Source organism: Eurosta solidaginis, chromosome 2 (genome assembly GCF_040869045.1).
Source record: "Eurosta solidaginis isolate ZX-2024a chromosome 2, ASM4086904v1, whole genome shotgun sequence".
NCBI lineage: Eukaryota > Metazoa > Arthropoda > Insecta > Diptera > Tephritidae > Eurosta > Eurosta solidaginis.
In genome coordinates this window covers 107607845-107634091 of record NC_090320.1, presented here as the reverse complement: position 1 = coordinate 107634091, position 26247 = coordinate 107607845, and the positions used below count along the sequence as shown (strand labels likewise).

At 43.5% G+C, this 26247-nt stretch overlaps 1 long non-coding RNA gene across 1 annotated transcript; it reads left to right on the top strand.

The window, feature by feature from the left end:
* The first annotated feature begins 1127 nt into the window (after nucleotides 1-1127).
* LOC137242305 (uncharacterized) lies at nucleotides 1128-11440 on the top strand. The gene is made up of 3 exons (XR_010950180.1): nucleotides 1128-1264; nucleotides 1473-1867; nucleotides 10584-11440. It is a non-coding gene; the product is annotated as an uncharacterized lncRNA (long non-coding RNA).
* Nucleotides 11441-26247: the final 14807 nt, after the last annotated feature.

Sequence of the window (26247 nt, the reverse complement as noted above, 5' to 3'; positions counted from 1 at the left end):
CTGGTATTATCACCGACTAAATCTTCCGCGACCTTATTTACAACATGGACGTCCCAAATGTCGACCATTTTAAACATCCACGTCGATGGCACTACGCTACCGACTGTCCTACACCCCAAAATCTTGGGTGTGACGTTTGATCAGGATCTACATTTTGGTGAGCACGCAGCCGCAATTGTTCCGAGAATTCAGAGCCGTAACAAAATCTTCAAATCCCTCGCTGGCAGTACCTGGGGAAAAGATAAAGAAACGCTCATGACTACATACAAAGCAATTATCCAGCCGATTACATGCTACGCGTCACCCATATGGTCGCCAAGCCTAAAAATTACCCACTGGAAGAAACTACAGGCCTGCCAAAATACTGCTCTCAGAATCGCCACGGGCTGTCTTCTTATGTCCCCAGAACACCATCTGCATAATGAGGCGAGAATACTCCCCATCAGGGAGAGAAATGAGATGCTGACCAAACAGTTCCTGTTGAATACCCAGAAACCTGGGCATCCCAACAGACATCTAATTGATGAACCAGCACCGCCTAGGGACTTAAGGAGTCATCTCCGTAAGCATTTTGAGGAAATACGGCACCTGAGAACCCAGCCGTATGAAGTGAAAAAACACAAGCAGGTCCTTGGTGAACTCCATAAACAGGCGTCGGACCTTTATGCCGGGAATTGCCCGGTGAATCCAGCACTTAAAGAAAATTATCCAAAACTCGCGGAAGAGGAACGCATACTCCCAAGGGAAACGCGTGTCACTCTTGCTCAACTTCGTTCGTTTGCAATGGGTCCCCACATGACACCAACCATCTCTTTAATTGTAATGTGGAACCAACGCCTCTAACACCCCGTTCCTTATGGTCCACCCCTGTTGAAACGGCAAGTTTCCTTGGACTCCCGTTAGAGGATATTGATGACAATTTGTGATCGGTCGCGGCTATTAGGTGGGGCGAGCATTGCTAAAACAACAACAACAACAACAACTCCACAAATGGCATTTTCAGTAAATGTAGTCAGCAAAGAGGGTACAAAAGCATCTTCAGCAGACATAAACTTCGGCGAAATAAAGCGACGTTAGAGCGGGTGCACACGCAGGGAGCAGTATCAGTGGCCAGTCAACCGAGTCAAAAATTTATATTCGGTGCTGCGAGAATAATATCAAGGGAAGGATCAACAGGTGCCCGAGGTCGCGACTGAGCCAAGTACACCCATTGAAGAAAGAGAGCCAAGCAGTAAAAAGCAGAAACTAAGCGAAGATGATGCGGGTAAGTAACATTGAATAATCGATTAGACAGGCTTGATCTGTATAAAAATATTGCCAAAAACTCACTTGGAGAATTCTCCAAAGCCCTTCTGGTCTTGTTTACAGAAGACCTAAATTTGTATGCTCAAAAACCTCGGACAGGTTTTCGCCATTGCAGCACAATAAAACCTTGCTAGCTGTAATAACGTAACTCTTTTTTTTTTCTGCAGCAACTTCGGGCGCAACATCAAGCACTGTTACAAAAACAGCAGCGTCCCCTAATAGCGACAGCACCGGCGATTATAGCGAAACAAATAACCCATCTGCAACAGTTGCAGTAGCGCCGGCGTAGAAATGACAGATAGAAAACCGGCGTGCATGTGAGTTAATGCGCGTCAAGTTCGATGCACTTGTCATAGCAGGAAAGGAACACCCAAGTAACATCGTGCAAGCTTTATTACGCTTTGTAAAACATTCACGCCCAATAGTGTTGTACAGTCTTAGCAAGGAATTGTTAATGGACTTGTATGTAGAGCTGAAAACCAACTCTAATGTCACAAATTTGCATTTGACTTGAAATTGGCTACGTTACTATCAAATATTGCCCAATCGCACACATCCTGAAGTAAATATTGTAACGAATTTACTTGCAAATCCTCTTATTTGCAATCCTCTGCTAAGTTCGAATCACTAAACTGTTGAATAAATAACTCCAATTTGTAATAATGCAAAATGGCCTTTATTAAAGTACTTCACAATACAATCAACTGTGCAACGAATAGCTTGCTTAATAACCACACTGATTGATAGCTCAATGAAACTCTACTATTCAAAATAATACTGCTATTGCTCGCTAGATATCGTCTTAATCGCAACTGCTTGACAACTCAAATCAAACTGAATTGCTTCTTACTCGCTGGCGCCGCTTTTATAGTTTACGCTGCATACTTCTAGGCTCTTCGATTTCCAGAACTTACTAGTTGTTTCGGCTACAAAATCGCCAGCCACAACTACGTGCACAAATTATTGCTCACTCTTGTGACAACTCAGATAAGATATATGCATGTGTTTGTGCCTTGCCGCTCCGCTGCTCGTATACGTACATATGTGTAGACGCCATTATTTATTCGTTTATGTAGATACATAAAGATTGAATTATTGATGTGAATGTTTGTAGTTTACAGTCTCTCGCGCGCACATAGGCATATAAGTAAATGCATCTGTGTGTGACATCTCTCTGGGCTGCCTTATATATGTGTATACTTGATTTGATTATTAACGTAAATACTGCTTGGCATGGCCTTAGCATCGCATTAGTGATGGGATAATTTAGTGATGCTAATATCCGTGACACTGCCCCCCACCTAAGTCTGATCGTCCCGATCAGACAAATCTCTCGATCTAAACGTTGCTAGCCTTTCCAAATGGACCACCTTCATTTTGGTTCGTGGTTTACCGATGGTTTGTATGCGGTACACTACATCGTTGATCCGTTTTACAACTTTGTATGGACCTTCCCAGTTACACTGCAATTTTGGGGACAAACCTTTTTTACGTTGTGGGTTGTATAACAGCACCAAATCTCCTTCCTGAAAACCTTCTGAATTAATTGCTTTATCATATCTGGCTTTCATCTTGTCACTCATAATCTTTGCTCGTTGCCTTACCAGATCGTGTATCTCTCTCAGCTCTTCTTCTAAGACATCAGTGGATTTCTTGACATCCCTCTCCGCATCGGCATCTATCCCATTATGGTACTTGTCGACTACTTTCCTTAAATGCTCCTCCAATGTTCTATTGAAACGTTCCACCATACCATCGGACTGAGGATGCAATGCAGTTGTCCGTGTTTTTCGAATGCCCAACTTCTTGCACAGTTCTTGGAACACAGCTGATTCAAAATTCCTGCCTTGGTCAGAATGTAACTCCATTGGTACACCATACCTTGCAACCCATTCGTTTTTAACCACTTCTGCTACTGTTTCTGCTTCTTGGTTTGGGATTGGGTATACCTCTGGCCATTTACTGAAATAATCCATAACCACCAGTACGTATTTGTTTCCGCGGTTGCTAGTAGGAAATGGACCTGCGACATCCATGGCGATCCTTTCAAATGGTGCACCTGAAATATACTGCTTCATCTGGCCACGACTTCGGGTTTTGGGCCCTTTCGCTCTGTTGCATACCTCGCAATTGGCAATCCACTCGGTGACCGACTGACGGCAACCAACCCAATAGAATCTCTGCTTAATTTTCTCGAGTGTCTTCGTGATTCCAAGATGGCCTCCACTTGGACCATTGTGCAACTCGCTGAGCACGTCAGGAATCCTCTTTCTGGGAACAACTATAAGTTTCTTCTTGCATTGACCATCCTCACTCTCCCATACTCGATGCAAGCAACCGGATATCAATTCCAAACTGTTCCACTGTGCCCAATATGACTTCGCAATGGGACTCTCTGCTGACATATCCTCTCTGCTTGGTCTTTCGTTTCGTTCGAGCCCTTGCATAACATGTGACAGATCTGTATCTTCTAGCTGACACTTTCTTAGTTGTTCCTTGTCCCATTCATCCGTACACGTTATAGTCATTAGCCGGACATCTATAATGTCTTCTTTAGCCTCGGCCTTTGAACAGTGCTTGCATTCCAAACTACATGGCCTTCGTGACATTGCATCGGCATTTCCATGGGTACTACCTTTTCGATGCTCAATGGAAAAGTCATAGCTTTGAAGTCGCTCGATCCACCGTGCCAATTGTCCTTCCGGATTACGGAACTGCAGAAGCCATTTCAATGCTGCGTGATCTGTCCTGACATGGAATCGCTGGCCGTAGAGGTATTTGTGAAAATGTTTAATGCACTCTACCAATGCCAACAGCTCTATCCGCGTAACACAGTAGTTCCTCTCTGGTTTTCCAATCGAACGGCTGTAATATGCAACTACCTTCTCCTGTCCATTGACCAGTTGTGATAAAACGCCTCCTATAGCATATCCACTTGCATCTGTATCTAGAATAAATGTTGCTCATGGAATCGGATATGCTAACATTGGGGCAGTGCACAAACGCTCCTTCAATGTTTGGAAAGCCACTTCTTGCTCCTTCTTCCATTCAAAAGCTTTGTTTTTTCTTGTAAGCTCATGGAGGCTATGGGCTACGCTGGAAAAATTTGGTACAAATCGGCGGTAATATGTGCACAGCCCAAGAAAACTTCTCAATTCATGTAGGTTCTGTGGTCTTGGCCAATCCTGTACAGCCTCTATTTTTTCGTTCGCAGTGCAGATGCCCTCTGTCGTTACCTTGTGACCCAAATAATTGACTTCCTTTTTAAACAGCGCACACTTTTTGGGACTTAACTTCAGACCAGCGCCAGCTATTCTCTGGAAAACTTCCTCCAAGTTCTTAAGATGTTCATCAAAGTTCTTGCCCAATACGATGATGTCGTCCAGGTACACCAAGCATGTTTTCCAATGTAGTCCTTTCAGTACCTGGTCCATGAGTCTCTCAAAAGTAGCTGGTGCATTACAAAGTCCAAAAGGCATCACTGTAAATTGCCAAAGACCATCACCGACACTGAAGGCTGTTTTCTCTTTATCTTCCTCCTTCACCTCCACTTGCCAGTAGCCGCTTTTCAAGTCCAGCGTGGAAAACCATTTCGTACCAGATAGCGAGTCCAGAGTGTCGTCAATTCTTGGCAATGGGTAGCTATCCTTTTTCGTTACGTCATTCAACTTCCGGTAGTCCACGCAAAACCTCATTTTTCCATCCTTCTTTTTTACAAGTACTACCGGTGAGCTCCATGGACTAGCTGATGGTTCGATGACGCCGCTGTCGTTCATTTCTTGAATGATTTGACTCACAACTTCCCGCTTCGCCAGTGGAACACTACGTGGAGCTTGACGGATCGGTCTCGCATCTCCAGTGTCAATTTGATGTTTCACAACGTTGGTGCGGCCTGGTTTAGAATCATCCTGGTCAAATATGTTCGCGTACTTTAGGAGCAGTTGTTTTGCCTTACTCTGATATGCTTCCTCTAGCCCCTGCATCCATGCCGTGATGTCATTTGAAAGATCAGTATTACTAGCTGAAACGTGTTCCTGGAGCTGTTCACAGTTAATAACAACTTCAGCCTCTTGGCATCTTCCCAAAACAGCTCCTTTAGTCAGTTTGAGTGGTGACTTGAACTCATTGAGTACTCTTACCGGAATACGTCCATCTTGTTTTGTCATAGCCAGGGTTTTTCCTACAAGTATGTTTAGTGCTGATTTGTTTGCTGCTTCGACAACCCACAATTTGTTTGTCCCACAATCTCCATCAACCTTTGCCCAGATGACTGCTTCGGATTTTGGTGGTATTTGCTGACTCTCTTCCACCAGCACTCGTTTACTCCTGTAGCCTCTCTCGTAGCCGAAATTAAGTGGTACATCCATGTTTTTATATCGCATCGTCTTGCTTTGCATGTCGATCTTGATGCCCTGGTCGATTAAGAAGTCCACTCCAATTATGATTTCATCAACAATTTCTGCCACTATAAAATTGTGTACTACCATGACGTTCCCAATTGCGACTTCACATTCTACTTCTCCAATTACCTGGGTGTCCTCTCCCGTGGCTGTACGTAATCTTGCTCCAAGCAATGGTCTTATCTTTTTGTTGACTAAATCCGCTCGAATGATGGAATGAGATGCACCCGTATCTACAGTCAATAACCGTTCCTTTCCGTCCACATGTCCTTCAACAGTAAGGTTGCTCGATCTTCTTCCAATCTGCGAGATAGAGATTATGGGGCATTCAATTGCGGGAGCCAGCTGTCGCCCCTTGCGGTTGACTCGATTTAGTTTAACGATTGAGTGGTCTTGGATATTTGCTCATCACCTTCTGCTCTGCGTTTACGACCACCCACATTGTTGGAGCTATTGGGACCGCTGCTGCAGTGTCGTGCAATATGACCTGGGTTGCCGCACTTGAAACATTTAATAACTGCGGCATTTTTCTGTTGTGATCCCTTCAGTGCTTCCAAAATAGTGTCTACCCAATCTGGTCTTTCCACTTCTACACGATGAGCTTTGTATGCTGGTTTACTCAATAGTGAGGCCGTTTCCTGAGTCAATGCATGTGATACCGTTTCAGAAAATGTCAGCTTTGTGTTTGCGTATGTAGCTCGCTTCGTTTCCACGTCCCGTATGCCATTTATGAAACTCTGGATTTTTACCCTTTCAGTGTATTCCACGGGTGCGTCCGCATTTGCAAGATGAGCCAATCTTTCAATATCTGAAGCAAACTCCTGCAATGTCTCATTTGCTTTTTGGTAGCGGTTTTGCAACTCAATTTGGAATATCTGTTTCCTATGCTCGCTTCCATAACGTCGTTCTACAGCAGCCATCAATGCTTCATAATTGTTCCGCTCTCCTTCGGGAATCGTCTGTAGAATTTCCGCTGCTGGCCCCTTCAATGCCACGAATAGTGCAGCAACTTTATCTTCCGCATTCCAGTTGTTCACTGCTGCGGTCTTCTCAAACTGTAGCTTGAAGACCTGGAAAGGAACAGAACCATCAAAGGATGGTGTTTTTACCTTTGGATTACTCGCTGAAACTGCTGGGCGATTCATTTGCAACTCCTGTATACGACCTCTCAAAGCTTCTATCTCGGCATCAATTTTGTCCTCGAGCTGCACAATTTTTGTATCCTGTGCTTCCAGCTTTGATGTTACCCTTATCTCCTGTGCCTCCAGCTGCGAGGATATGCGGGCCTTCTGTGCTTTCAACTGCTCAGCGAACTGAGATGTCATATATGTCTTTTGCTCTTCCAGTTGAGTTTCCATCTTGGATGTAATCTGTGTCGACATTTCTGACATACGCGTTTCTTGTGCTTCAATCTTCGATGTTACTGTCGATGTTTGAGCAGTTATTGCAGCCAATATCATGTTCAAGTCTGTGCTCGTAACTGTCTGGGATGTTTTGTTTTTCTCTTCAATTTTTATTGTTGTCTCGTCCCCATCAGGATAAAAGACAAACTCGTCCACATCAATTCCTTGCGATTCCATTACCTCTCGTAGCCGTGCTTGAAGTTCGATCTTATTGCCAGTTGTATTTAATCCACGGTTCTCCAACTCCTTTTTCAGTTGCTGGATCTTCAATTCACTGAACTTTGCCATGTCCTTGTTGTCTGCTGGAATTTATTCAACAATTCCTCTTCTGACACCAATTGTAACGAATTTACTTGCAAATCCTCTTATTTGCAATCCTCTGCTAAGTTCGAATCACTAAACTGTTGAATAAATAACTCCAATTTGTAATAATGCAAAATGGCCTTTATTAAAGTACTTCACAATACAATCAACTGTGCAACGAATAGCTTGCTTAATAACCACACTGATTGATAGCTCAATGAAACTCTACTATTCAAAATAATACTGCTATTGCTCGCTAGATATCGTCTTAATCGCAACTGCTTGACAACTCAAATCAAACTGAATTGCTTCTTACTCGCTGGCGCCGCTTTTATAGTTTACGCTGCATACTTCTAGGCTCTTCGATTTCCAGAACTTACTAGTTGTTTCGGCTACAAAATCGCCAGCCACAACTACGTGCACAAATTATTGCTCACTCTTGTGACAACTCAGATAAGATATATGCATGTGTTTGTGCCTTGCCGCTCCGCTGCTCGTATACGTACATATGTGTAGACGCAATTATTTATTCGTTTATGTAGATACATAAAGATTGAATTATTGATGTGAATGTTTGTAGTTTACAGTCTCTCGCGCGCACATAGGCATATAAGTAAATGCATCTGTGTGTGACATCTCTCTGGGCTGCCTTATATATGTGTATACTTGATTTGATTATTAACGTAAATACTGCTTGGCATGGCCTTAGCATCGCATTAGTGATGGGAGAATTTAGTGATGCTAATATCCGTGACAATATGAATGGTAATAGTGGTTACCTCTTGACTGGTTATACCATAGGCTAATATTCTTAGTTTATTTAGAGTGTGCAAACAATTATATTCAAATTAATAATATATCGGACGAATATATACCACGGTTTTAAGTCTACTTTTGCTGTAATTCTTTTTAAATTGGTTTTACTTCCTTTAATTGGAAATCAAATCTACAACCTCAACCTCTTAGGTGCTCCTCCCATTTCGCCCGCTTGTGTTCATCCACAAGCAATCTGATGCGTTGGTTTATATCCCTTATTTGGGGGTCGCCTGGGTCGAGCTGTCTTATAAGGTCACGTTCTCTCGCTAAATTTGCGGCCTCCGCCGGGAAGTGGGGCCGAATTTCGGGAATTCTCCCGGCGGGAATGAAACGTGCCGAGGCGGATTCAATGACCTTGCGGAAAGCACGCTCCCCTTGGCGGGCATCAGTCGGGATAGGGAGGGCAGCAAAGAGGTTGCCTGTAAAAGAATTGTATTCTTCCCACTTTCCTTTTTTAAATTTTTTGAAAGTGCGTTTATCTGTAACGATGAACTCGGCGGTACGCTCGGACGAAATAAGTATAGGCGGGTGGTCGGATGCCAATGTTACCATCGGCTACCAGTTTACGAGTTCTGCGCTCACGATTGAAATATTCGGCGAACTGTGACAGCTTCCTAACATACGTGTGGGGGCGTCTCCGTTTATTGTGCTGAACGTCGTTTCTTCTATTTGATCCGCCAACATCTCACCCCTACTGTCCGCCCGCCATAGATCGTGATGGGCATTGAAATCACCTAAGATAATGCGATTGTTGCCAGTGAGTAAGGCGCTAATATTAGGGCGGTAGATGTAGATGGTGATGATTTCTAGGTTTGCATCGCCTGACCGGACAGATAGGCCTTGACGTTCTAAGACATTGTCCCTGCGGTCGATGCCAGGATCAAATATATATATATATATAATATAATATAATATATATAGATATTGCACAGAGTGGTGTATGATAAACGCGAGGCCGCCTCCATTTCCGCTCATGCGATCTTTTCTGTGGACATTATACCCAGAACAGGTTTGCAGTGCAGATCTTGCTGTGAGTTTAGTCTCTTGAATCGCAGCAATGCGAATATTGTGCCGCTTCATGAAATCGACTATCTCTGTGATCTTCCCAGTTAGTTTATTACAGTTTAACTGCAGAATACTGAAGTGCATAGCGGGAGACGTCGCCACTCTGGGAGTAAGTGACGGGTGACTACCGCTGGGTTGAGGAAGGCCAGGACGCAACTGCTGTTGTGGCCCTGGGACTGGGGGTCCTTGGGCAAGCATTGGGGTACTCGGTAGATTGGGGTTTGCGACCTGGCAACATGACGCAATGAAACCCGTCGGGGGGTTGCCGTCGCGGAGAGCAGAACATCTAGGAAAGTGGCACCGCCCAAGGCAGGAGCTTCTTTGGGCGGATGTCGCAAACATATACATTCTGTGCTGGCAAATGGTGCAAACGGTGAGTTGTTGGCGCCGCTGGGCGCGAGCAGGGGGTAGTGGGGGGGGGGGGGGGGGGGGGGGGCGCTAAGGCGTAGACTACGGGACGCCCTTGGACGTGAACAGCAAGGAGCCACAAAATATTTATAAAAGTTAAGTGGACGTCGGGTTTTGGGATCAAGCCCAAACAACCTGTCCGATGCAACCATCCCTTACACGAGACACACTGAACAGAGTATGACCGTCCTAAAAATATTCTTTTCCGTCAGATGCAGCAAAACCATTTCTCAGGACCGGGGTCAGGAGACGGACCCAGATTGGAATGGATACCTTCCCGGAGCAAGAGAATATGGAGCAGTCCCGCTGCAAGGAGCTGCTGGGAGGATGACAATTTGTGGGAGGGACGCAACAACTTAAATGGGGTTACACTGAAATTAAAGTCCTTGGTCGGGAAAAATCCCGAGTCGCTCCGGTACATAGAACCGACTGCCTTGGAAAGCAGTCACTAAATATAATCAACATAAATGAATTACATTGCTTATAAAGTATTAAATTATTATTATTTATATTAATAATATTATGCCAGTAGTTGTTTGTTGGCTAAACTGAAAGCAGCTCTCGTCAAATGTACGTTTTCTATTCCATTTGTTGTTTACTTGTAAGCAATTATATTCGTTTTAAATTTAAATTTTATGAATTTATTTGGTTACTTTTTTCTTAATAAAAATATATTTGTATTTATTTAAAAGTAATAAGTTTAGACAGGAGCTCAACCAATTTTAACCAATGACCGCACTAGCAGCGTTTTAATGTACCATTTTGTAGCCACATCCATTGCACATAAGTTTGATCTTCTTCGCCTGGAAATAATATAAAATAAATGTTTAGTATGTTAAAAAATAGTTTTTGTTCTCTTGTGCTATTTATTCTTCACTCACAGATGCAACCAACAATACGTGCATCAAATGCGGATGGTATCAGTTTGGGGTTTCCGCGCAAAACACTTATGTTCACAATTTTTTTTGTGGGTACGCAATATTACAACAACCACATGGAAATCGCCCACTTCCACTGCAAATATCTGAGAACTGAGATACAATTTTTATTTTCCGCCTTCGGATTATTATTTTCGAGATTATTCGCGTCTTTTGATACCTCTCTCGATATGTTTGGTAGCGTATTAGCAGTCGACCCCTCAACTTAACTTTTACCCCGCTGCAAGGATCTGCTGGGAGAATGACAATTTGTGAGACGGACTCAACATGAAATGAAGCCGGACAGAACCGGCTGCCTTGGGAAGCGTTTATAAATTAATATAGATATTGTTTACCAATTACTATTCACGCATATTCACCTGGGGAACTGATTTTAATATGGCTGAAGTCCATTGCCCCAATTACACGCGGAAAATTTGCCTTTTCTTTAAAAGCAGCCTGTGTTTCCAAGCGCTCCTGTTCCGTTTGAGGAAATAACACAAAATCTGGTCGCAAGGATGCTAGATGGTAGGAAACTAGCGTAATTGCACGTGAGGCACTTGCTTTTAAAACTCCGGAAAGGTCTGCCACAATTTGCTGAAAAGATCCTGAAGCATAGAACCGGAGTGCGATGAAAAACATTTGATGTGGCTGCATTGCGTTGTTGCTGTAAACGAAGAAGTAATTTAGGGCAACATTTATAAAATATGATGTAAACTTACCGTGCTCCAAGATAAATTTTGTCTTTTATTAAAGAAAAAACAAACCAAGCAGCATCTTTGCACATACGAAATCGTTCGCGAAAGTCAACATCGTCATAATAAAGAAAAAAGTCAGGACGCTCTTTAATTTTTCTTTTTCGTCGAAGCACGATTACCTGCAGAGTTTCAAAGTCGCAATCACTTTCACCAGAGTCTCGAAGATCCATTAAATTTTTTACAATTTTTCCACCGAGAATACAAATAAAATAAAATAATTCAGAGAAATTGCAGATGTCAACAATAGCGTGGTTGCTATATTTGCATAACGAAATAAGTATCAAAACTGCCATTTAATTCGACTCAAAATTTTTACTACAGCAACACTGTTGAAAGTCGAGAATAAGCCAGCTGGCAGGTAGGCTTATCTGTGACTTAGCTAAGCATTGGTGGTGAAACAGAAAAATTAAAAAATATGACTTAACTAAGTTAAGTCGAGTTGGTGAAACCGGGCCATAGTGTTTATGGATTTTAGTAGAGATGTCAGGCTTAAATTATGAGAAATTAGCCTAAAATGAGCTCTTAACTACTATATTATCATTTTTAACAAATTTCTTATGGACATTTTTTTTTCTTTACAGCTAAAATAAGTTCAGAACATCTCCAACAACTTTCATTCAGACAGTTTTTCTTTTTTCGTATTCGTTTTAGTAGAAAAAAACTTTCAAAAAAAACCTATATTTTCAAGTAATAAGCAAAAAAACACAATTTTAAAAGCAAACAACACTTCATTAGTCAGAAAATAAGGAAAGAAACTGAAGAAACACACGCATCGAAAATACATACCTTAAAAGAACAACAACTACGCAAGCTAGGAATTCGGACAAACAAAGATTTGTTCGTGAACAAGACAAAAATAAGTTTTCCCGAAGAAGTAAAATGGGTACTCCCTCTAGGGAAGAAATTCACATTACCTACCATTACCATTACCCACATAATAGCTGAAATGGAGCAAGCTATCCAAGCACTGAACGACGAGAAGGCTAAAGAAATGGCAAGATATAAACTGAGCAACCGAATTCTCCAATTCAAAAGGAATATAAAAAACAATGCGATGGAAAAATTTATTACAACAGCATACAAAAAAAGCAAGTCCATCCTGAACTTACACAAAAACAAAATCATCATTATGGAGGCAGACAAGGGAAACAAAACAGTGGTAATGTACAAAAGAGAATACATGGAGAAAATGGACACGCTATTAGACGATAAAAAGACATACAAAAAAGTCAGAGCTGACCCAACAGCATCCCTACAAAAGAAAAATAATAAGATAGTGGATGATCTCTATAAACAAAAATACATCAACGCAAACGAGCTTTATGGACTGCCAAGAATCCATAAACCCGATATGCCCCTACGTCCTATATCGTCGTCCGTAAATGTACCCTACTACCAATTATCTAAATATATAGGAGACAAAATTCAAAATGTAACGTCAGAAGAATACAGATTAAAAGAAAGATTCCAAGATATACATGTAGATGAAGATGAAGTGTTAGTGTCCTTTGATGTAGTGTCCCTGTTCACAAACATTCCCACCAGTCTAGCCATAAACAAATTAAGCCCACAACTAATATACCAAAGAACAAGTTCCATGACATACTGAAATTTTGTCTATTAAAAGTAACTATTTTATACACAATAATACAAACTACGCACAATGGACAACCCACTTTCCTCAACAATAGCTGACATAATTATGGATGATTTACTTGACAACACACTTAATGCACTTAAGCATAATCTTAACATCAGTATTAAATTTCTATTCAAATTTGTGGACGCTTTCTTCGCGATAATAAAACAAAATGATTTGGAACAAATTTTAAATGCCCTCAACAGCTACCATAAAAACATTCGAGTCACGCACTAAATGGAAAAAGATCGTAACATTCCCTTTCTGAACACAAGAATACATAACAACAAAGGAACCCTAATTTTTTATTGGTATATAAAACCCTTATCATCCGGCCGTCTCATCAATTTTCATTCTTAACAGCCCCTAAAATATAAAATTAATACGGCAAAAAATTTAATTAACAAGGTGCTAACAATAAGCGACAAACAATTTTGGAACAAAAATATTAGTAAAATGAACGAAATTTTAAGAAATAACAATTATTCGAGCACCCTAATAAAAAGTCTAACTGAACAAAAAGTAATTAAATAAGCAGCCAACAAAGTAAAACCACACGAGGAGAGACAGAAACAAAACAATATTTCAGTTAAACATACATATCGAAACTCACAGAAAACTTTAGCAAATCACTCACCAACAACAAACAGAAAATATCACTCAAACAAAAAGCTCTATTGAAAAACTACAGCAAAGCAATGTAGTCTATGAAATAACATGCAAAGGCAATGAAAACGAAGACTGTAACAAAATATATATCGGTCAAACGAAACGGACGTTACAAGTTCGGCTAACCGAACATACAGCTGATATTAAGAAAAAGAAGCAAAGCCCAACATTCTCACAGCACACAACAGAAAACGGCCATACAGGAATATATGAATAATGGATAAAAAGAAACAGGAAAACCCAGATTAACATTGGAAAGCTTAAGAATTTTACAAAATAGAGACAAAACAATAAATAAAAAGGAAGCCACCGATGACGTCGCCGCTGTCTATAATTTATGCCTATAGTCAAATTTATTAGTTTAGTATGACAATGATACCACAAAAGAATGGTACTAATAATATTTTTTAGAATAATTTAATATTTTAAAGCAATATAAATATGTAAGTGTGATAAATGTTTATTAAGGTTTTACGTGTTGATTTGTGATTTGTGTTATTTACCATGTATTTATGTGTATATAAAAATGTTATGTAACATTAGTTTTCATTTCTGTTTTTTACCACATGTTTTAATGTTTTTTGTTGTTTTTTCTTAAATAAACAGATGTCCCCTGAAGAAGCTAGAGAGAGTAGCGAAACGTCGGGTAGAAAGATGAAATAAAGTTTTTATTTTGCATCTAATATAATTAATTTATTTAATTATATTATATAACTTTTATAATTTTAATGTAATTTATTTAAAAATTTATTTTTTTACTTAGAGTTCACCATTTTAACGTATTTTTCAAAATAAAAGTAATGTTATGTTATTATTTTTTAAATCTTTTTTGTTCCCCATTTGTGGTTGTTTTTCACGACTTTCTGCTATAACAGTCATAGCACCTTCACATTTTTTTTCTATAGCACGTTTGGAAACAGATGTTAACAACTGTGCATATCTTTCTGTTCCTTGTATATGCATTGGAATATTGGGATCATCTAGTGTTGGCTCATCATAATCTAAGAGTTGTACCAAGTGATCGTATGGAATATTTCTTGTGAATGCCGGTTCAGATAGTAAATTATCGTCATTCAGATGAATCATATCAGTATAATCTGAAGTATTAAAATTGATATTATTTTTTTTGTAAACTCTGAGTTTAGTTGGATCAAGTATTTTTTCTCGATAATATAAAATTTTTTTGAAAGCTCTATCACGTATGACTTTTCTATCATCAAAAAACCTTGTTAATAAAATGTTTTCCTGATGAGCGTAATATGAATTATTTTGGATTACGCCACCTATAATATTAAGTAAAATACGTGGTAGGTATCGTGTCCAACGAATAAACCTTGATATAAGTTCACTGCCGTAAACAACAGAATTATAGTATTTTACATTGAAATACATTGGCACATAAATTCTAATAATATAAACTGCTAGAGTTTCCAAATTTTCCGATGGTGCATTAGTATTAGTAGTATTAGTATACAGACGTAACACCCTGCTTGCTTTGGTTAGCCAGCGAGAATGTACAACTGGTCCTGGTTTTATGTTAGCTAAATCAACTGACACAGCACCATTTGAAATTGCTTCGTCCATTTGATATATATATTTAAGATCTGTAGATAATTATCGTTCTTTTTCATCACTGATCATACAAGGCATATTTTTGCAATGCTATTGATTCAAAATCACTTACAACCTGAAAAATAAATTTTTTAGATCAATTAAAATTAGTATAATTTTCATATTTTAATTTTATTGAAAAAATATTATAAAATAATTTTAACAAATCCATACCTGAAAATTTTCACAGTCTTGAATGTCTTTGTATATTTTTCCACTTGCTGCTCTTGGGTCCACTCGTGTTTTATCTAATCCTCTGAATAAATGACCAAATGGTAATTCATTAAAAATGAAGCAAACATATAAACCAGTGCAGTGATCTATTTAAATGCTTTTCAAAAAGTCGTATAACACCATTTTCTATTCCAGTATTGGCTGGTTCTCCATCGCTGAATATGCCAATTAATTGATCTATTGACAGTTTTTTTTTGCTATTGAAGAATTCATTTAATTTTTTTAAATTTGTGTTTTGCATTTTCTTCTTCACCCAAATTAACATATCCAAGTAATTCAGCTTCAGGCTCTTTTAGAACAACTAAATGGGTTTCTTTTACCATATTTGTATGAAATTTCTCATTAATTTTCTTTCTAGTTAATGAAACATTATTACTGCCATCGAAAGAAAATGCAGTTATGTTGGAATCTATGTATCGTTTACGAAGCACTTCATCTCTAGCTTTACTTTTTTCTCTTGCAACGTTAGATTTATCCATTATGACAAGTTCACCACGAACATCTCGAAAATTTATATCTTCTATTGCAAAACATGAAGCAACTCTATCTGAAACACCGAATCTGTCACACATCATAGCAAAATTTAATTTATTCCAAATTTCAACCAATTTATCAATTACATGAGGAGTTAAATTTTTATACGAAAGCATTTTACTTTGAATTTTAGCATTATCACTTAAAAAAAAATCTTAAAATGTCACGAATAGACGGTAAATACAGATTATTTAATTCACTTGATAAACCAATTGCGATAATATCGTGTTCAAGTATATGAGATAAAGTGGATTCAGATGATGTAGAAGGATTTGGTTCATCCATTTTAAATTTAAATACAAAAAGCTGTAAAAAAAAATTTTCCATAAGAAATTTGTTAAAAATGATAATATAGTAGTTAAAAGTTCATTTTATGCTAATTTCTCACAATTTAAGCTTGATATCTCTACTAAAATTCAAAACACTATAGATATTAATACAGATTCTGAAATGTACGTAAAATACCCTTAAAGTAAGCCCAATATGATATTTTTCATATAATTCTATCACAAGCTATGAAAAGATTTTTTGGCCAAACCCTACATTCATATGGCAAAATATCTATTTTGCAAAAGTGGGGGACTCGAAATCGGACCTAGAGCTATGGTGTCTTCAGCAATTTTTCTTAGAATCATCTGTAGATTAAATACCCATATTTTTTGTTACGTTTTTCATAGTGTAACGTAGCAAATGCTACGCCACAATATCTATTTCCTATTTAGCGCCCACCCCTAACATCATATTTTCCATTTACTGCCCACCCCTAGTAGTGTATGTACCGAAATACATATATACATACATACCGGCCCAACAATCATCGCGCAAGCACAAAGCAATCCAGCGATGGTGAACGCACAATGCTTGGGAATTTTCATTCGTGGCGCGCTGTGCGCGACAATGCGAGCATAATTCCCAACGTGTTCATAGTTACCTATGAATAAAATGATTGGCCGGAATACACCAGGCACACTTCGCCGTAGGTAAGTGAAGTGCGTGTCGGCCGCCACTGGCGGTCGACAAGGGGTGCCCTTTGGGTTAGGAGGGTGCGTTACAAGGTCGGTTCCACCGATAGTACGCCCCCCTGCTTATCGGACACCCCGCAGGTTTACCCACATTTCCGGTGAGTAAGACGGGATTTACACCCCTTACTACTCATCGGAAAGGTAATGCACGAGCAGCCTTCTCGGGTAGGAAGGAAACCCGTCCCAACGCCAGTGGCGGGGCGGATTTCCCCACTACCCTGGCAGACTGCCCGAGCCAATATAAATACATTGTAGGGGCTCCCTTTGGGTCGACGAGGGGTAAAGTTACAAGGTCGGTTCTGCCGATGGTACTCCCCCTCAGGCCTATTGGGCAGCCTTACCCATATTCCAGGGACTCCCTTTGGTTCGAGGGGGGGGGGGTAAAGTTACAAGGTCGGTTCTGCCGATGCTACTTCCCCCAGCGGCCTATCGGGCAACCCTAATATTTTGTTATCATCTCCTCTGAGTAAGACGGGACTCACCCCCCCCCCTATTACTCAGAGGAAGGGTAATGCACGGATACACGGCTCAGGTAAGAGGGGAACACTTCCCAACGCCTACGGCGGGACAAACTCCCCTACTACTCTAGCCGAATACCCGAGCCAATATATTGTAGTTAGTTAGCCTCATACTAATAGAGACACTTCGCCGTAGGTACCATCATCATCACGATCCCGATCCACGGACATCCCATCCCGAAGCCTAGCCACCCGTTGTCATAGCTATTTGGTGAGAGCCACCGTCATCCAGTACTCTCTCTTCGGGCGTGATCCTAACTACCGCCGTCACTACTACCGCCGTTAGCACCCCTTAGCGAGAGCCACCGTCGTCTCCACCATCTCGGCCACCGCTAGCTAGCACTCTATCTCTCCCTGCGGAGAGCCGTCGTCCTTGGATTATAATATCAGCGATACTACGTAGTGAACATCTCTCTCCCTCTCTCTCTTCTGGATTCAAGGTTGTGGATATTTTAACCCGAGAGCCGCGTGTGTGTGTGTTCGAAATCAAAACACTAATTGACTGTGTATTTATTTAGGTGGGGGAAGTGGGACCTCCATCCGACTCTGGATTGACTTGAGCATACCTCAGCCTTTGACCAAACCCACCTCATAAATGGCGCCCGAGCAGGGACCCGTCTCCTCAGGCGACTGTGCCAAAACTAACGAGAGCACCAACACTGTAGGAACGGGTTCACCGAACACACAACCAACAATTGACACAAAAATAAGCGAAACCACCACCACCACACTCAACGTCGACTCTCTAGGCTGGATTTACCTGCTGAAGAAGGAGAGGCTAATCGAAGAATGCAAACGCTACCGAATCTACACCGAAGGACATACCGTCGCCGAATTACGCAGCACACTCAGCGCATACGTCCGAGACCAACGAAAGCGTAAGTCAACAGAAAATCTTTTGAGAGAGGTAGAGATGGAGATCGCCGCCGAAGAGGCCCGGCCAGTCACATCTACGCAAAACACCACGCCGGCCGTCAAAATTAAAGCAATATCCCCCAGCGTGAGCAGGGCGGCATAAGTAACACGGAGGTTATGAATACAGTCCGCCGCTGGGATGTACATTACGCTGGAGGCGACACATTATATGACTTCCTGGAAAGGATTGAGGAACTGGCAGAATGCTATCTGATTAAGCCAGATCAACTCCTCCCAACCCTTCCAGAGATACTGCGTGGCAAAGCCCTTCAATGGTTCCGCCTGCGAAAACAACAACTACACACATGAGCTGACTTCCGCTCCGAAGCCGGAAAATTCTTTTTGCCGAAGCGACACATTAGCCAGCTAGAGGACGCTATCCGCCAAAGAAAACAGACGAGCAGAGAAAAGGCCAAGGACTATATCCTCGCCCTCCAGACGATGATTCGGCGCCACCCGACTTTGTGCAAGGAAGATCATCTAGAACGCATATACGACGGACTACAGGTGGAATATCGACTTTTTGTGAAGCGGCGCGAGTTCCAAACGATAGAGCAGCTTATGGAGCTCACCGATGAGTACGAACTACTGCGAAGCGAAGAAGCCAAACAGAGCCGACTGTTAGCACATAGCTTGAGAACAGTAGTAATCGAGGAGCTGGAGGAGCAGAATGATCAAATAACGCACTCCCTGTCCACACTCACTAACCGTTACGATGCAAGAAACACCTGCTGGCGATGCAAGAAACGCGGCCACCGCCGCTTCCAATGCACCAACAAAAGACGACTTTTTTGTTCTAGATGCGGCCGAGACGGAACGCTCTCCAGGGATTGTGCATGCTACGGAATGAACCGAAATAATCCGATAACACCCGCACTATTATCATCCGTAGCCAAAGGGAAAGGGAACGACGGACGTTTTTACATGCAGGTGTCCATCGAAGGATTGATGTGCCGCGCCCTGATCGACACGGGGCCACCGTGACATACATCAATGAAGCCATAAGAAGGCATCTGGAACGACGAAAGATTCCACCGTTATCCAATCGTCGCAACGTGCAACTCGCCGACCAATCATGCATTGCGAGCACCCACTCCTACACGGTCAAGGTCAAATACAATGATCAAACAGCCAGTACGTTGGTCTCTGTTATCCCTAATTTGGCCGAGAGTGTTATCCTGGGTATGGACTTTTTGGCAAAGCGCAACGTTACCGTCTCACTGGATGGAAAGCCCCTTACCACAGCCGGTGCAACCAAAGCAAACGCACCCGTAACCCTGCATTACATAAGAGAAGCGGAACACCTCAACGAAGAGCGAAAGATAGAACACCTAGAGCTCATAGAAACACATCAAAAAGCACCCACACACCTAAAAGGGTCAAACACTGCCGCAGAACACAGACACAACACAACATTAAAACAAAGTTATTACCCGGCCATCCTCCTCAGCAACAATGGTGAGCAACTCGTCGATAGATAGATAGATAGATGTTGTGAGGTTAAGCACTGCGACCTATTGGTCTATTGTGCCCTCAATTCTCTTTACAACACTTCATCCAAGCCGAGTTCTCTGAGAAAATCCAGAATGGTTCCCGGCTTCAGAGAGTGTATGTGACTATTTCCTAGTTTGGATGATCCTAGGATTCTAAGTCTTCGTCTCGCGGCTGCCTCACATTCCTTCAGGATGTGTTCTGCAGACTCATCTTCGACATCACAGAAGCGACAGAGGCTACTAGCTGATATGCCCAATTTATGCATGTGGCTCTTTAGCCTACAGTGACCTGTGAGTATACCTGTTACAATCCTAAGGCTACTTTTTGGGAGGTTAATCATAGCCTTATATCGCTTCGAGTTGTACCCTCCTATTAGTGCCTTTGCCTGCCGATGTCCTGGACTCTCGCGCCAGTGTTGTTCTCTGAGGCACGCCTCCTTTTGTATAAAGTCCTCCCTTATTGTATGTGACCCTATTGGCACCATAGGCTCGGTTCCTATTGGCTTTCCGGCCGCTGCCAACTTGGCAAGCTCGTCGGCTCGCTCGTTACCATCCACTCCTCTGTGTCCAGGTACCCATGCCAGACGGATGGTGTTAATGACTCCTAGATTGTTTAACCTCTCCACGCACTCAAGGACTGTTGATGATTTGATCTCAACCGAAGCTAATGCCTTGAGTGCAGCCTGACTGTCGCTGAGTATAACGATTTTCTCGTTGGTATATCCCCGCTGTAAATTTATCTCTGCACACCGGCTTATGGCAACAACTTCGGCCTGGAAGATGCTCGGATATTTTCCGAGTGGTAGGGAGATTTTGGTTCGGGGCCCGAAGATCCCCGCTCCTATGCCCTCCGGTGTCTTCGAGCCATCGGTGTACCATATTATAGTGTTCCTGGTGAAGCGCTTCAATCCTGGAGGTGTCCCACGTACATTTGTTCCCCAGCTCTATTTTGAAGCGCTTCTCAAACTTAATTATCTTCCTCGTATCATCTCTGGGAAGTTGGATAAGTGGAATCTGCTCCTGCAGCTTCGCCATGCTCCGTGACTGTATCACTTTGCCTCTTCCACATCCCTCTTTAGCTATGTTTACTAAAGTACTCCTGTCTGCCTGCTCAATTATTATATGTAGAGGCGTTAACTCAAGCAGCACTTCTATTGCTGCCGTCGGGCATGTTCGCATGGCTCCCGTAATGCAGACACACGCTAAGCGTTGAAGCTTCGTGAGCGATTTTTGTACGGTCACCATGGTTGTTCTTGATGCCCACGCAACTGCTCCGTACACTATGATAGGTCTCACTATCATAGTGTACATCCATCTTAGGATCTTTGGGCTGCATCCCCAGGATCTTCCTGCAATACGTCTGCACACCATTATTGCTCTTGTAGCCTTTGATATGGTGTTGTCGACGTGTTTCTTCCATAAGAGCTTAGAGTCAAACGTGACTCCCAAGTATTTCACCTCAGACGTGTACTCCATCTGTACTCCATCCATTGTGATTTGCCTAATCCCTTCCAGTTTCCTTTTCCTGGTAAAGGGCACGATGGATGTCTTGTTAGGGTTGATGCTTAGCCCTACCTCAGTACACCATTCTTTCGTTAACCTCAATGCCCTTTGCATTATGTCGCAAAGGGTGCTCTCAAATTTGCCCCTTACAATGATAACAATATCATCCGCGTACCCCTGACATCGGATTCCGTTGTCTGAGAGCCTCTGTAGAAGTTCATCTACTACCAGGCTCCACAGCAGGGGTGACAGGACGCCCCCTTGTGGACATCCTTTCGTTGTTTTAATCTCTACTGTACCGTCCCCACTTGAGGTTTCGGCAATCCTCGTGCACAATAAGGCGTTTATCCACATACGGATTGGACGCTGTATCTCTCTTCTCTCGAGTACCCGATTCACACTTTCGTGTGTCGTGTTGTCGAAAGCCCCCTCTATGTCCAAAAATGCGCATAGAGTTATCTCCCCGCACTCGAGCGCACTTTGGATTTCTGTGGACAGCTGATACAGTGCAGTTTCTGTCGACCTGCCTGTTCTGTATGCATGCTGATCTTTATGTAGTGGCACTCTAACGAGAGCCTTTGATCTAATCTCATGGTCTACAACCTTCTCCATTGCTTTGAGAGCAAAGGATGTCAGGCTTATAGGCCTAAAGGACTTAGGACTGGAGTAGTCCTTTTTAGCCACCTTAGGTATAAAGACCACTTTTGCTCTTCTCCACACGTTCGGGATGTATGCCAGTGCGAGGCTATCCCTCATAATCCTGACCAGGTGTGGGATCAATTCCTCGCCCTGCTGCAGAAAGGCTGGATATATACCATCCACTCCCGGAGACTTGTAGCTCTGGAAAGACTTTACTGCCCACTTAACTGTGCCATCGTTGAAGAGTTCTTTAGGGAGGTTCCAATCTGTGGGTGTTGGTCTCCCTTCTCGAGCCTCCTTCGTTGAGGTATCCGAGGATGTGTCCGGGAAATGAGATGCAAGCAGGGCACGTGCTCTTTCTTCCTCAGTCCTTGAGTAGGTTCCATCAGGGAGCTTAATTGATAGTCGTGTCTCCCTTTGGTCCTTGGCTAGGGCTTTGTGGAGCCTTGCCGCCTCTGGAACCTCCGAAATACCCTCACAAAATTTCCTGAAGCTCTTTCTTTTAGCTTTTCTAATCTCTTTGTTATATGCTGTTAGATTCGCTGTGTATTGCTCCCAGTTTCCCGTGCGCCTCGCTTGGTTAAAGAGTTTGCGCACGGTTTTCCTCATTTCCGAGAGTTTCCTCGACCACCAGGGGGTTTTATTTCCTGGGCCTTTGGATTCTCGACAGCTAGAGTTAAACGCTTCAATAATGACACGGTTGAAGTTATTAACTCTTGTCTCCAATACCATATAACTTGTTCCTCTGTTCCTACTATCTATGATAGGAAGATTTCCCTGTATTATGTTCCTGAACATGTCCCAGTTTGTGTTCCTGGGGTTTCGCCTCGGTGGTCCTTCTATGGGCATAGCCCCGATGACGAACTGGATAATAAGATGGTCCGACATTGAGGCTTCAGAGGAAACCCCCCACCCAGAGACCAGCTCATCAGCCAGATCGTTACCCAGGGTTATGTCCAGGACTTCTTCTCTAGACCTAGTGATGAAGGTTGGTGAATTCCCAACGTTGTATATGCTAAGTCCATTACTAATAATAAATTCAAGAACGAACTCACCCCTCGAATTGGTTTCTGTACTGTTCCATACCTCGTGGTGCGCATTCGCGTCGCATCCCATGATCAACGGTATTTTTGCCCATCTGCAGTATTCCGTCAGTTTCTTCACACCCTCTGGAGGGACCTCGTAGTTGTCCCCGCAAAGTAGGCCGCTGCGAAGACGATGTCTGTTGACTCTCCTTGTATTACCATCGTCGCCTCTACTGCTACGAGGTCTTGACTCATAAACTCTGTAATGCAAAAATAGTTAATGGAGTTGTTAAGCACTACACACGCTCTTGGTCTTTCTTGAGAAAGATCCCAAATTACCTTATTATTTCTCTCTTTTAAGCCTCTCACCTGACCTTTGTACACCCAAGGTTCTTGGATGAGTGCTATGCCCAGATCTTCCGAGGCAAACCTGCGTGCTATTACTGCCGAAGCAGCTTTAGCATGGTGCAGGTTGATCTGGGCAACCTTTGTGTATGGGCCGGTCAGTGCTGAAGCCTTACGGGCTCGTCCTCATCGGACAGCCGCGGGTTTTCCTCTCTTCTGTCCTCCAAACCTAGGTCTTCTAAGTTTAGACCTTCCAGGAGCTCCTCTGTTGATGGAGCTTGCGTATGCTCTTTACCGGTGATTAACCCGGTTGTTGACCCTGTGGCTGACGAGACACTGGTTGGGCACTGGTTGGATGTTGCTGACCTGGATGTTGCTGCTACCTCTTCGCTTTGCTCCCCAGTGCTCTGGACTTGTCCTGGAACGTGGGGTTGTTCCACACTGGCTGGGGCTTTTTGCTTCCAAGGTCTGACCGGGACGAAGCTGAACCGGTAGTTCACCTTGAAGCTAGCTTCCTTTATTTTAATGAACGATGCCTCGTCAATTGCCATGTTTACCCGCAAGCCCCCCTCCTCAGCACTGCTGCTGATTATACGCCACATCCCAACATTTAAGAAGGTGTTCTGTGCCTTCAGCAGTTTAAGTGCGAATTCTTTGTCGCTACTTCTGGGGAGATACATAGTGACGGTGTGCGCCGGCGGTATATCATCCCCTTTCCTCGTAATAAGGGCAGGGCCCTCCCACCTATGCAGAGTTGGTGTGACTCTGGTCAGCCATTCGGCTGTTTCCTCATCCTTGCAGTCTACAAGGAGTAATCCTGGCCTAAAGTACACGCCGCAGAAAGCCAGAGATTGCTTTCCCCATCCCTTCGATACCTCGATCATTATCGTGTCTTGCAGCCGCGTCAGCTCTTCCTGGCTCAAGACCTCCGCCGGGTATTGCTTTGGAAGCACCGCCATCCGTATGCCCTTTAAGGCATCCGAGTAGCCCTGCATTTTTGGCCTCCCCTGCGCAGTTGATGTACCAGGTGCTGGCAGCGGCGCATTCGCTCTTCTTGAGGTAGACGGTGTGGGGTAAGCTCTCTGTCCCCTGGTCTGCGTTGCGTCCTCCCGTCGAGCCTGACCTCTTCTTCGGTTGTCAGCGCGAGCGCTTTGCTTCTCATTACGGCTTTTTTGTTGGTTCCCGCGGTTATGTGACCCGCGGTGATGCGATGCGTGCTCGCCTCTTGCCGTTTCCCTCTCACCCCGCCTTGATTTCCAGGCGGATGGGTTCTTCTTGCTCGGCCTCATGTGTTGCAGTGCCTTCTCGCGTGCACTGTCCGGGGTCCTTCCCTGCTTCAGGTATCGAAGGTACCACTTCTTTCCTGCGCCACTTAGCCCGATTCTTCTTGGGTCGTCGAAGCCACCTGGCTCCCCCAGTTCGGGCCAGCTCGCACCATGGCGATGCTCTGTGCCAGAGTCCTCGAACGACGATGACCTTGCTCTGGCATTCGCACTTTCCTTTGGCGATCGTCTTCCGCGATCTAAACTCGACCTCTTCCTTCCTCCGTCACGTTCGGCTTTGTCGTCCCTTGACTTGGACCGTCTTCCTTCCCCTGGGTACTGGCGATCATGCGCTTCACCCAGGTGTCTCTTAGCTGCTGACTCTCTGCTGCTATGGTAATGTCTCTCCCTTGAGGGTGAGCGTTTGCGGTTTCGACTTTCACGCTTCTCTTGCGTCTCCTCTCGGGGTCTCCTTTGCTGGGTTTCGCAAAGGCTGTTGCTGGCTGCAATTTTTACCTCTGCCCGGCTTGGCCCACTGGTGGTGATTAACCCACCATGCTGTGGTTTGACGCTGCTCTCCACTTTCGTCGTGCTCTGCCCACTGTGCTGCTGATTTCTGCTGGCTGTGTTAGTCTTCACGGTGGTGATTAACCCACTGTGATGTTTGCCTTCGCTACTCGTCTTGGTGGTGCTCTGCCCACTCTGGTGCTGGTTCTTGCCTGCCGTGTCTTTTTTGACCTTCTTGACCGTCTCGCTTCCGGACGTTTGGTCATCGTCGTCCCTGGCATGCTCCTCAAAAAGGGCAAGTCCTTCTGCAGTCAGGTTTAGGTGGCTTAGGGAGTAGGTTCTCTCGCCATGCTTTTCCCTTCGGCGTTTGTTGTTACCGCCACTCTTTGCTGTCAACTTGCTATCCCTCCCTTCAATTTGTTTTTGTTGATTTTTGTTGTTGTTGTTGGTTTTATTTGTGTTTGTATTCATCATCTTGTTCGTACGATCACATGCCTGCCGTGGCAAGCGTAGTGATCTATTCGGTATAAAAGGGGAACTCGGTTCGTACACCGCGACAGAGCCCCTTGACGCGGTAAGGCCGTAGTTACTCCCCAAGGTGGCCCGGTGTCAGGGAGGCGCCGTTATAATACAGCCGGTGTTGTAAACCTCCTGGCTGCAAACCAGTCCAATGGGCACGGTGTCGCATAACACCCTGGATTAGGAGGTGACAGTTCCTAGTTACCGCTCGCATGCGCGACGAATCAGTCGGATGTGAGTAGCGAGGCTGCTCCCATCCGGCCGACTCGCGACAACTTGTGATCGGCGTAAGCCCCTGCACCACTACAAGGTGCCTGTCCTCGCAGGGGGAGCAACTCGTCACTAACGCTCCGGCAACGATCCTGAAGGATCATAACATCATCCACCGATTTACCAAAAAGTGTGCCCCCCACAAAACTCCTACCGAACGCGTTAAT